Source organism: Delphinus delphis, chromosome 17, assembly GCF_949987515.2.
Source record: "Delphinus delphis chromosome 17, mDelDel1.2, whole genome shotgun sequence".
Classification (NCBI taxonomy): domain Eukaryota; kingdom Metazoa; phylum Chordata; class Mammalia; order Artiodactyla; family Delphinidae; genus Delphinus; species Delphinus delphis.
Genome location: NC_082699.1, coordinates 76500425 through 76513073, shown reverse-complemented (window position 1 = coordinate 76513073; position 12649 = coordinate 76500425).

Sequence of the window (12649 nt, the reverse complement as noted above, 5' to 3'; positions counted from 1 at the left end):
TAAGATTCTCAGTTTTATGTAGTAAAAAAGAAACATAAGTCAGCTAATTAATACATGGAACGTGCACCATGGTACTGTAAGTGCTGATTACCCAATGTTTTTAAAAACTGACGACACAGTGCCTTCACTTCCTGACTGCCACCGCCTGGACTGGAGAAGTGTGGAGCCCCTCCCTAGAGACAGTCCCATACCTGTGCACGGGCTGCCACGTGCTTCCTGTTCTCAGACTCACTGGGTGACGAAGGCATGCATCCCATCAGTCAGCTGTGGCAGAGGCCTGGCTGACAGAAAAGTCCGGCAAGCAAACCGAGCTCGTCCACAAAGCTGAGAGGATTGTTCCTGCAAGTGTGCCCCAGGGACAGTCTGCTGTAGGCTTCAGCAGTTCCCGGGAGGTCCAAGGCTGGAGCTGGGGGTCTGGGGTGAGGCCTGGGAATCAGGATGCTCATCAAACACCCCCAGTTACTGCAGGCACATCAAATGGGGCCTATGGAACTACTACAACTACAGAGCTGTAGGGGGAGGCTGCTCCGACCAGCATGTAATGGCTCACTCTTGCCATGGTAGGAAACCCCTTTCTCCATCCTTGCCCCACACTAACGCAGCTCCCAGCTCAGGAAGGGTTGTGTTTTTGCAGGGAGCGGGTGTTGTGTTGAGAATGTGAGTATAAACTAAATAGCTCAAGGATGCAGGGCTGTGCCCCAGGTAATGTTGGAGAGAGTGGGATTACCTCCAGGAAAAAATACAAAACCAAACCCCCAAACACCTCAATCTCAGTTTGCGCTGAATCAGAACAGTAAAGGATCTGGATCATTTCTCCAGGGCTCCTGCAACAAAGTGCCACAGCTGGCGGGCTTAAAGCAACAGAAAGGTCTTCTCTCACATTCTGGAGGCTAGAAGTCTGAAATCAGGGAGTCAGCAGGGCCACACTCACTCTGAAAGCTCTCCGGGAGGATCGAATCCATGTTTTTCTCGTAGTTTCTGGCGTTGTCGCCATCTTTAGTGTTCCTTGCTTGTAGATGCGTCCGTTCAATCTGCCTTTGTCATCACATGGTATTCTTCTCTTTGTGTCTCTGAGCCTTTTCTCCTGTTCTTATAGGAGCACCCATCGATTTGGATTAGAACTCACTCTAACCCAGTGTGAACTCATCTTAACCTGATGGTATCTAGAAAGACCACCCCCCTTCCCAAATAAGTTCATATCCACAGGTACCAAGTGTTGGGGATTCAACATATCTTTTGGAGGGACACAATGCAACCCATAAGAGCATCCAAGAAGCAATGGACAAGAACACACTGTGCAGCCCACCCCCCAGTCTGCAACAAAACCCACAGAGCCAGAAAATGTAACTTCCTTGGGGAGTAACTGGGCTACTCTGAGTTACCTTCATCTGGTATTTGGAAGTAGATCTGGTATCTTCAGACTGAGGATGTCCTTGAAGTTTCTGGATAACAATGGAATATGGGATTTTCTGGGATCTGGGTGTGAAAAGGAGAAAAAAGGAGTGACTTTTTATTCCTCAAGCTGTTGGAAGGGGTCCTACAGTTTACCCCATCTGCTTAATTCCATTTCACAACCATCTTTGAAACATTGTATGTTTCGAATACTTCTCTAAATCCTGGACTCTTCCCAGAGCACCATACACTTATGTATCTTGTACTGATACACAAGGTTAAAATTTATTTCTGAAGCACATGGTGAGAGGAATAAAGCATATGTTAAACAATAAGCATATTTTTTGGTAAGTCTGACTATCCCTGTAACGCAAATGAGCACAAGAAAAACTCTGCCATTTGGTCAGTTCTGCAAAATATTAGAAAAAGTCTTCTAGCTCATCTTTGAAGATGATTTCTTGACTTCCAGGGCAGAATTTGTCCAGCAAATTAGCCAACTGCAAATTAGCCAGTTGCCTGGGGTCCTTGCTAAGGAGACTTCGGTACTTGCACTTGACCTTTGCCACTGGCAGTGACAGCTGGCTTTGCATACTAATGATCCTTCTGCCGAACTCTTAGTGCTTTTCAAATAATTTATCCATCAATAATCCCACCTGTAATAGGGTAGGTCATTATGTCTCCCTTACATCTTGACTGGACAAATTAGACATTTCAGTCTTGGTCTCTGTATAAGAATTCCTGGGATAAAATCTATGTCTCTATTTACCAGCTACATGACCTTGGGCACGTTAATTAATCTTTCTTTGAATCAAGTTCCTCTGATGTAAAATGGGACTGATAAATATGATAAGAGAATTACATAAGATAATTCACGAAAAGCACTGACACAGGTCTGCCCCACAGCAAGTTCTTAATAAATGGAAGTTTTTGTTAATACAGGAGACCTCATGATTACACAAATCAGGATGTAACAAAATTAGTCACGGGCTTCCACCTTCCATTGTAGGCTCACGCTTGTCATTTCACTAACCTTGAAATACAGGTACTTAACTTTTAAAATATATGTGCACTGTTTTGCACTGTTCTCACTTACAGTGATTTAACTATAATGTAGTACTTGTGTAATATTTGAGTGGAATAATACGATTGGAAATAGACAACATTGATGTGGTATATACACATGAAATTTAACTTTATGATTGGCTACGTTTTCTTCACATTAACACTCTGAGATTACATATTCAGTTACTATTCCGACATCAGCATATTTTATTCTTTCTGATTTTTTTAATTGAAGTATAGTTACTTTACAATGTTGTGTTAGTTTCAAGTATACAGAAAAGTGATTCAGTTATATACACATATATATGTGTATGCTTTTTCAGATTCTTTTCCATTATAGTTTATCACAAGATATTGAGCATAGTTCCCTATGCTACACATAGCATACCTTGTTGCTTACCTATGTTATATATAGTAGTGTGCGTATGTTAATCCCAAACTCCTAATTTATCTCTCTCCCACCATCCCCGCTATTCCCTTTGGTAACAAGTCTGTTCTCTATATCTGCGAGTCTGTTTCTGTTTCATAGATATGTTCATTTGTGTCATATTTTAGATTCCAAGTATAAGTTATATCATATGATATTTGTCTTTCTCTGACTTACTTCACTTAGTATGATAATCTCTGGGTCCAACCATGTTGCTGCTAATGGCATTATTTCATTCTTTTTTATGACGGAGTAATATTCCATTTTATATATATATATATATATACATACATATATATATATATATATATATATTTACACACACACACACACACACAGCACACACTACATCTTCTTTATCCATTCATCCATTGATGGACACTTAGGTTACCTCCATGTCTTGGCTATTGTAAATAGTGCTGCTATGAACATTGGGGTGCATGTATCTTTTTGAATTAGAGTTTTCTCTGGATACATGCCCAGGAGTGGGATTGCAAAATCATATGATAACTCTATTTTTAGTTTTTTAAGGAACCTCCATACTGTTCAACATCATTATATTTTAATGATATTATCTAACAATGCAATTCCCCACCATTCTACTTATAGTGGATAGAGCGGTACTCTGCCCTGAATGTTCCTTCAAGCCTGATATTACCATCCGATAGCTATTGGCTGCTGAAGAGTCAAAGAAGTGTCCCTCACTGGACTGTCCTAAGCAACAGAGAACCGCCCCAGCTAAAGTGATGCCCTCTGCAATGGTTAATTTTAGGTGTGAATTTGACCAGGCTAAGTGATGCCCGGATAGTTGGTAAAGCATTATTTCTGGGTGTTCTGTGAGGGTGTTTGCAGAAGAGATTAGCACTTGATTCAGTAGACTGGGTAAAGAGCGTCCACCCTTCCCAAGGTGGGTGGGCATCAACCCATCCATTGAGGGACCGAAACAGAACAAAAACACAGAGCGAGGGTGAATTCTGTCTCTCTTCTTGAGTTGGGACTTGCACCTTGTCTTCCCTGGGACACTGGGGCTCCCGGTTCTCGGGCCTTAGGACTCCAGGACTTACACCAGTAGGCCCTAGCTCTCAGGCCGTCAGACTGGGACTGAATTATTTCACAGCTTTCCGGGTTCTCCAGCTTGACGGCAGAAGATCGGGGGACTCCTCAGCCTTCATGATCAGATAAGCCAATGCCCCTAATAAGCTGCTCTTGCACATCTATATGTATCCTATTAGTTCTGTTTGCCTGGAGAACCCTGACTAATATACCTTCCAGGAAGAGGCTAAGACTGATGACTGACTGACAGAGGAATGCAAACACCCAGCCGAGGGGCCGTCTCAGATCCAGAGCTCCCACAGGATTGGCTGAGGCCCGGGTCCCTCCTCACTGCCAGTCAGCTTCGTCCTCTGCCCGTCTTGCCTTCTCCTTTCTTAGTTTACATACTGATTTTCTATCTTAAGCTTTGTTTCTACACACACTCTGCTTTCAGACACCCACTTTGATATCCCACAGTGGATCCACTGGTCATGTCAATTGATGACATTATCCTACATGTCCCTGTTGAGCAGATTATAGTGGACACGCTAAGCGATTTAGCAAGGCATATGTGTGTCCAAGGATGGGTGTGAAAACCAGAAGACCGGTGGCCTGCCACATGGGTAAGGTTCCTACGGCCCCATGTTCTGGGGTGTATAAGGATATTCCTTTAAAAAGAGATAGATGCAGTCTGCTATGTTTGCACTTTGCAACCAAGAAAAAGATGCAATGCGGTAACTCTCTTTGATTTTTGGTGGTAAGATATACTACCTTTGGGCATGATGTTCCGATACATTTATTGAGTGACGCATAAGCCTAAGTTTTATTGGGAGCCTGGAGCCAGAAAAGGCTCTGCAGGCGGTCTGCTGCTTCCGCCTCATGTTCCTGTAGATCTAATGATACTAGAAGCATCTAAGGCAGACAGGGATACTCGTGGGCCCTCTGGGAAGTCCTCCACTGATGAATCTCAGCAGAGACATTGAGGACTTCGGAGTAAAACCGTCACCTCTTTTGAGACAGCGATTCTTCTTTTGAAAAGCACCTCTGGTTTCCTGGGCCCTGATAGCTATTGAATGCCTCAGGACACCATGTGAGTCAGCAACTTCAGTTTACTTTTATTGGCTGAACGGTACTTGAGCTGGCAAATCATAAAAAATGGTTCTTTGATTAAATGGAAGTTATTTAAATGAGACCAAAGCCAATTCAGAGGCACAGGTAACCTGTAGGAGAATGCGGTACACATTCCAAAGTTACCCTCTCTGACTGTGCTATACAGTGAATTGTGTCTCTCTGAAATTCCCATGTTGAAGCCCTAACCTCCATTGTAACTGTATCTAGAGATAAGGTCTTTGGGAGCTAACATTAGATAAAAGTCATAAGAGTAGAGCCATAATCTGATAGGACTATGGCCTGTGGGCTTATAAGAAGAGGAAACTCTCTCTCTCTCTTGCTCTCACTCTCCTGACCCCATGCCTTGTGAGGACACAGCAAGAAGGTGACCATCTGCAGGACAGGAAGAGAACTCCCTCTAGGACCTACCCACACCTTCACCCTGACCTTAGACTTCCAGCCTCCAGAACTGTGAGAAAATAAATTTCTGTTGTTTCAGCCACACAATCTATGATATTTTGTTACATCAGCACAAGCTGACTAATACATACTACTATACTAGTTCTCCATCAGCTCTCACCTACAGAACCATGTGCAGCTCTCTGATGGCAGCCAACAAAACAGGAAAGAAGCAAGGGTCTCTTTGAAAATCTGCAGTGTGCTGTCATCACTGGAAGTGAATGGCAGCTGCAAGAGAGACCCCCCAAGGGTGCCCCTGTGGACGGTTACAAAATAAAGTTATGCAATGAAGAACTTGGGTAGTATTTCTATACATTCATTATACAATGGAAAAGACAGAACCTGCATAGTGATTGCAAATGGATTGGCTGGCAGCTCATTTTTTTTTTTCCAAAAAATAACTATTGGAAATTAGGTGTCATATAGAGGAGTGATGTGTGGACGGACCTCTTAGAAAGGGAATGGTGAATGAAGACATTTATGATAAAACTAAATAAACACCAGGAGACGTAACCCATTTGGAAAACACTCAATAACCAGGTGCACAAGGTGAACATATGTGGACGTCCATCAGCCTCTTTCTCCAGGAAGCCTGGCATTTTCTCTGTGGACACAAAGATTCTGTGGCATCAGGAATGAAGACTATGCATGGGCTCTACAAGCTGGACATCCTTCACCAAGCTGAGCTGGACACTGCTATTGCCAAGTACTGATGGTGTCTTTAGCAGTGACTAATGCTAAGTATCTAGCATGCAGGGTAATTGTGCGTTCACTTTTGCCCCTAGAGTCTTGGTTTATCCCTTTTGTCCTGATGTCCCATTAGCTCCTCTTTTCATTCTCAAAAGTGTCCTACTTGGGAAAGTCAATTTTATGGCCACTCTGCTGATATAGCACCACCCCCAAATGCAATCATCCTGCTAGCAGGTGGTAGGTGTAGTACTTTTTTTCCTTTCTATAGTGGAGTGGGCGGCAATTTATTCTAATAGAAACACATACATATTCTAGATGCAGATTTGTCTTCCCTGCAGGAAATATTTCTAACAGAACCATCATCATTCAGTGACTTGTGGAATTCATCACCATAGTATTCCACTTTGCAGCGACACTAACTGAGGAAATCATTTTACTGTGAAGGAGAATTTGTAATGAGCTAAAACCTACAAATTAATTTTTCACCACGCGCCTTATAAAACAAAGTCACCGGCTTGACAAACAGATGGAATGGGCTTCTGAGGCTCAGGACAGATTTGAGGTAACTCCGTGCAAGGCTGGGGTGCTGTCCCACGAAATGAGATGAGTCCCTTACACCAACAGCTATTTGTTTCAGTTAGGATCCAACAGGAGACAGAAACCACGAAGTACTTTGAAAATGAAACGTTTAATATAAAGAATTATTCAAGAATTACTAGAATAGGAGGTGACCCATCAAGGGACAAAGAGAACTCTGAAGAATCTAATGATGGACCTACTGTAGAGCACAGGGAACTATACTCAGTATCCTGCAATAACCTATAAGGGAAAAGAATCTGAAAAAGAATAGATATATAAAACTGAATAACTGTGCTTTACGCCTGAAGTTAACAACACTGTAAATTATAATGTTGTAAATTGTAAATCAACAACATTATAAACTATACTTAAACAAAAACTTTTTAACTAAATAAAATGTAGCTAAAAAAATAAAAGTTAAAAAAAAGAATACAACGATGACAGATCTGTAGAGCAGGCAGAATCACTAAAACTAAGATAGATCACCCATGGGGGATACAAATCTGTAAGCGCCCTACCCCCTGGCCGGAGCTTAGGACCCCAACCTCACTATGTCCTTTTGTTTCCCATACATGCAGCCTTGTGCTCAGAGGGTTCAGATGTCTGGTGCCCAAAGGATGCCTACTGACCAGGCTATACATAAAATTTCTGTCAAATCAGAATCGGAAACTCCCCCTTAAGCATTTGATCTCCTTGTGTTGCTACATCACCACACGAAGAAGAGCTTCTTGTATTTGCTGAGGTGGTCGATTCTGACTACCAAGGGCAAATTCTGTTACTAAAACACCACTGTAAAGAAACACAGTGTCAAGAAGGACCATGTGTGAAATCCAAGAAAGGCGCTGACTACTTCTTAGACATCTTAAGCCCACAAATACCAGTGAATAGGAAATTCTGGCAAATCCAATAAGGAAAGATCCAGAGAGGATATGAATCCTGTGGGAGTAAAGGCATCCATGACACCATCAGGAAGAAAATTTCAATGAACTGAGAGGCTGTCAGAGGGGATGGGAAACACGAGATGGGGGTCGTAGAAGAAGGCTCCAATTTATTAAACTATTCCCTCAATTATCTAAAGAAAAGTTAACCAGAACACACGTTTGGTTAATTAATTTAACCCCCTTTTTCTCCCCCTACTACTTTATATAAAAAAGCACTGGTGGTGCCAACACCTCAAGTTTCAGGTGGGAATTTAATTATACTGACATTCTTCAGATCGCTCACCTTCAAAAACTTTGTAACAACCTAGACATTAAGCAGAGTTTGAAAGTACTGGGATGTGTCAGCCTGAGTAGCATCACGATAACCTGAATCATCTGTGGAAGGTTCTTCTAGATAATGCCTAGTCTGTGTGTCATACGGACTTCCCCAAGGACATTGGGTGACCCAGCTACCTCCTACCTCTGTGCCTGGGACAAATCAGCTTCACTGAACCTTAGTTTGCCCACCTGTGAAATAAATAAAGATGATAACATACTGCATAGGGCTACTATGAGGCACACATGATACAATGTCTATAAAGCAACTGGAAAATATTAAAATAGTATAAAATTGTAAATGGTTATTATTCTTTGTTGACTCTACAAAATTCTTCTATCGTGTCAAGGTAGTTAACCAAAAGGCTCTTACAGACCTCTCATCTTGGTATCTGCATAAAACAGAATCCTACAAAAATATATATATATATACAACAAAAAACCTAGATAAGAAATAGTAGTCAAAAGAAGAGAGCATGACCTTACTTCAAATACCTGGAAACATGCACTGGTATCTTCCATCTGGGTCTACCAGAAGGTTCTTCCTGCACTGTGGCCTGACACACACCCTTCCTTTACCATTATCTGGTTTGAAAGATCCAGGTAGCAGTTTAAACTAGAGTCTAGACCTAAAACAGAGCCTTCTTTCGTGCAGAGCCCATCTGAAAACTTGCAGCCTATGCATAAATGGATTTGAACAATATTCCCAAATGTGGTACATGGTTACCTCCAAAATCCAGAGAGATCCACAAAGTATCCTATCCTGTTCTCCAGAGTGATGTAAGGTGAAGAAAATTCTCTCTACTTTTAAAAGGATTATTTCGACTTGCCCTACACTCTGGCACCCGGAAACTTCACTAACGTGGTAGAGCACTTACTCAGCTATCAGACAGAGGTAAATCAGAATCTGTCGTCTCACTGTCCTAATCCCAAACTGACTAATAGTATTCAGTGATGTTCTGGGTGCCCAGGACTAGAGACAGAGCCTGTAACTAACAGAAGGTCTGGGAATTTCCCTTTTTCTGGTGCATGGTTACCCTGATGAATAGCCATAGGGGTTTTTTTTTGTGGCCATTTACGTTTTTAATAATATATAATGGTTGTTTTCAACACTTTTAAATTTCATTAACAAATTTGAAAACACATTTCTCCATAATTTTAAAATTTGTACATTTTAATCTCTGAATCATTATTATAGGCCCCTCCCTTGAAGTTACTAATGGTTTTAATCTCAGTTATTTTCCTCTGGAACCTGGAGGTATTCTTGCATATTTGTTGTCTATACTGCTTATTTGAGTCCATGGAATTTTACATCTCCATGTTTTTTAGTCCCCAGTGTGACTTTTTCCTTTTTGTCTAACTTCCTTTTCTACTTCATCCTGTTGGCTTTTTGGCTTCGGTTTTGCTCACCTTGTGGTTTTCTGCTCCATTTCACAGAGGCTCTGCCTTCTTGAATTTTCCAAAAGCCCAACAGTTTAATTCCCATTGAAATGCAATTATACTTCATAGGTGAAATAATGTTCTTTTTAGTCATCGTTGAGTGATGTGATTTTTTTTCTGGATGCACTTTTAGCAGCAGGTAGTGTGGGTACGTAGTGCTTTTCCTGGCATACTGAAGTGACCTGCTCTGTGGACCTGACTCAGACCTGCAGCTGGATGTCACATTGATGTGTTGGAAGGAAGTATATGCCCTCAGAGAGCTGTCCAGGGAGCTGTCTGGGGTACTGAAATGTTTCTTTTTTGACAATCCCTGGGCTCCTTGGATAATGCACTCCACCTCCATGGTATTTAGAGACCAAGATCTGAACGTAATGTGTGCTAATTGCTACGCTAGCGTTATTGTCCCCAGTCCCTCTCAGTGGAAACGTATGCATGAACACACACACCTTAAATCTAATTATTTTATATCTGTAACTACCCACTCATTTAGTTATGGAATAATACATGAGGTGTTACCATAAGGTATCTTTCCATATTTCTACCTCTCTTCTTGTCACTGGAAAGCTGGCTCCCATTCCCAACATACTTACTTATGTGCTCAAATCCCTGTATGCCGATCTATGCCTCTTTTACCCTGTTCTGATACTGAATTTCAGACTATCATTTCAGTCACCACTGGAGTGGCTCTGTGGTCTGTGTCTGATGCCATCCTATAGGATACTGTTACTGATTCACTTTGGCCTTCCCAGTGACTTTTGGACTAAATTAACAGGAAGGAAGGAAGGCAGGCAAGGAGGGAGGGAGGAAGCAAGGGGAAAAAAAAAAAAGAAAGGAAATTTGGTCTATTCAGATCTTACCCAAACTTCAAGGCTCAGCTCAGAGAAATATTCCCTGGTTTTGCAGCCTTCCAAAGCCTTCCTTCCTTTGGAAGCCTAGTAGCCTTCCAAAGATGCCCGTGCCCTAACCCATAGAACCTATGAATATGTTACCTTGCATGTAGAAAGGATCTTGAAGATAAGATTAAATAGAGGATCTTAGATGGGAAGTTGTTACAGTGGGTCAAAACTAACCACAGGGGTCCTTATAAGTGAAACTGGGAGGCAGGAAAGTCAGAGAGAGACTTGACAATGATACACTACCGGCTGTGAGAATGGAGAAAAGGACCACGGGCCTAGGAATGTAGGTGGTCTCTGGAAGCAGGAAAAGGCGAGGAAACGTGTTCCCCCTTAGAACCCCCCAGAAGGAACACAGCCCTGCTGACACATCAGCTGCAGGCCAGTGAAACCCAGGTCTGACTTCTGACCTCCAGAACCGTAAGAGAGGAAATGTGTTATAAGCCACCAAGTTTGTGGTAATTTGTTAGATCAGCAGTAGGAAGTTCATGCACTGATCTTGGGTGATATTTACTTGAGGACTCTTCTTAGGATCCTCACCAGGGTTCAAACTCCACAAAGACAGGGGCCATGTCTTTCGTGTCCATCTTTATAGCCAGCACGTGGTTGTGTCCCAGTGAAACTGACCCCTCCAATGGTTTAACTTTTGAGGTCTGACTCTTATTTATTTTAGTGGAGACCTTTAGGCCTTTGTGTGAATTACAGATAAAGAGAAGCGACCTTGAGAGATTTTCTGAGTTTTCCTTCATTCTGTATTAATCTATGAAACAATCAACACACCAAGGTAAAACAATTCAGTCAAGGTATTATCTTCTAAACATTCCCTTGTTTGTGCATTTATTCCTCCATACATTTCCTGTGCTGGTTCCTCTGTCTAGAATGCCTGTCCCTTCTTGCCTTTGGCTCTTACTATTGCCACCCAGAACCAAGATTAGGAATGCATTACTCTCTCTCCTCATGCATTAGAACACATCAGAGACAGTTTCCAGGAAATTGCAAGGCTACAGTCAAGGTTGCATTTGAAGCATTTATTGATGGCTTCAGGAAGTGAGCTCATCAAAGACACAGGGGACTATGAGATATTGGTGTAGCTTCAGAGATTGCATAATTGACTCAAATTCCCTGTCATGAATGATCGTCTCCTAATAGGGTAGTAAAAATTATAATGGAAACCTAAAATGCTTATAAGTCTGAGCTAAGGAAAAATCTCTGGGCTCATTTAGGGTAAAGAGGAATGCATTTTACACCCCTGCTTTCCTAGTCATTACATTATGTCTTATAAGTTCAACAATCTGAAAGTCAGCTTTTTCTATCACACTAAGGACCCATCGATGACTTACGGCTTTGCATTATTCAAGGGTTTGTTTAATAAGGATTTGCTTACTAAAAATAGAAATGATGAAGCAGCTTTGACCTTTAAACTCTTCATGTGTGGTTTCAAATTTGGGTCTGCACTCATCTAGAAGGAAGATTTTGGCATTGAAATCAACTGAAATTGGAAGCTTCTCTTGCGTAACAGTTTATATGTTTTGTCTTCCTCTGAAATGTCCGTGTATCTTCCTCCTGCAGTAAGAAGTCCCTCAACAATGGAGACCTGGATAAAGTGCTACATCCTCAAAGGAAAGCTAGGTGGGGATGTGTGAAAGAAGCAGAAACATTCACTAGGCTGACTTCTGCTGTAAATCCTGGAACTCCATAGGTTTGGATTTGCTCAGGGACAATATCATCCTTTATGCTTTTATAAATGTTATAAATAACACTTCATTGGGCTTCCCTGGTGGTGCAGCGGTTAAGAGTCTGCCTGCCGATGCAGGGGACATGGGTTCGTGCCCCGGTCCGGGAAGATCCCACATGCCCCGGAGCGGCTGGGCCCGTGAGCCACGGCCGCTGAGCCTGCGCGTCCGGAGCCTGTGCTCCGCAACGGGAGAGGCCACAGCAGTGAGAGGCCCGCGTACCACACACACACACACACAACACACACACACACACACACACAAAGTATTAGAATGCAAACTTGTGGCCTCAATCACCAGTATATTTCCCAACACTGAGGTCAAAGAATATGCAGAATGAGGAAGAAGCTCAGATGCCATCTCATTCCTATCCTTCACTGTGTACTTCAGAACACTGAGGCCCCTAAAAGACAGACAGGGACACCATACAGCGAGACAAATTTCCCATAACTGAGCTGCCGTACCGATCATCAACTCCAAACTTCCATTAAGCTGAGTAAGCATGAATTCTATTTACTGTTATCAACTTACTAAGGAGTCACATCCCCTCCATGTTATACATCCCTTTTATTTTTC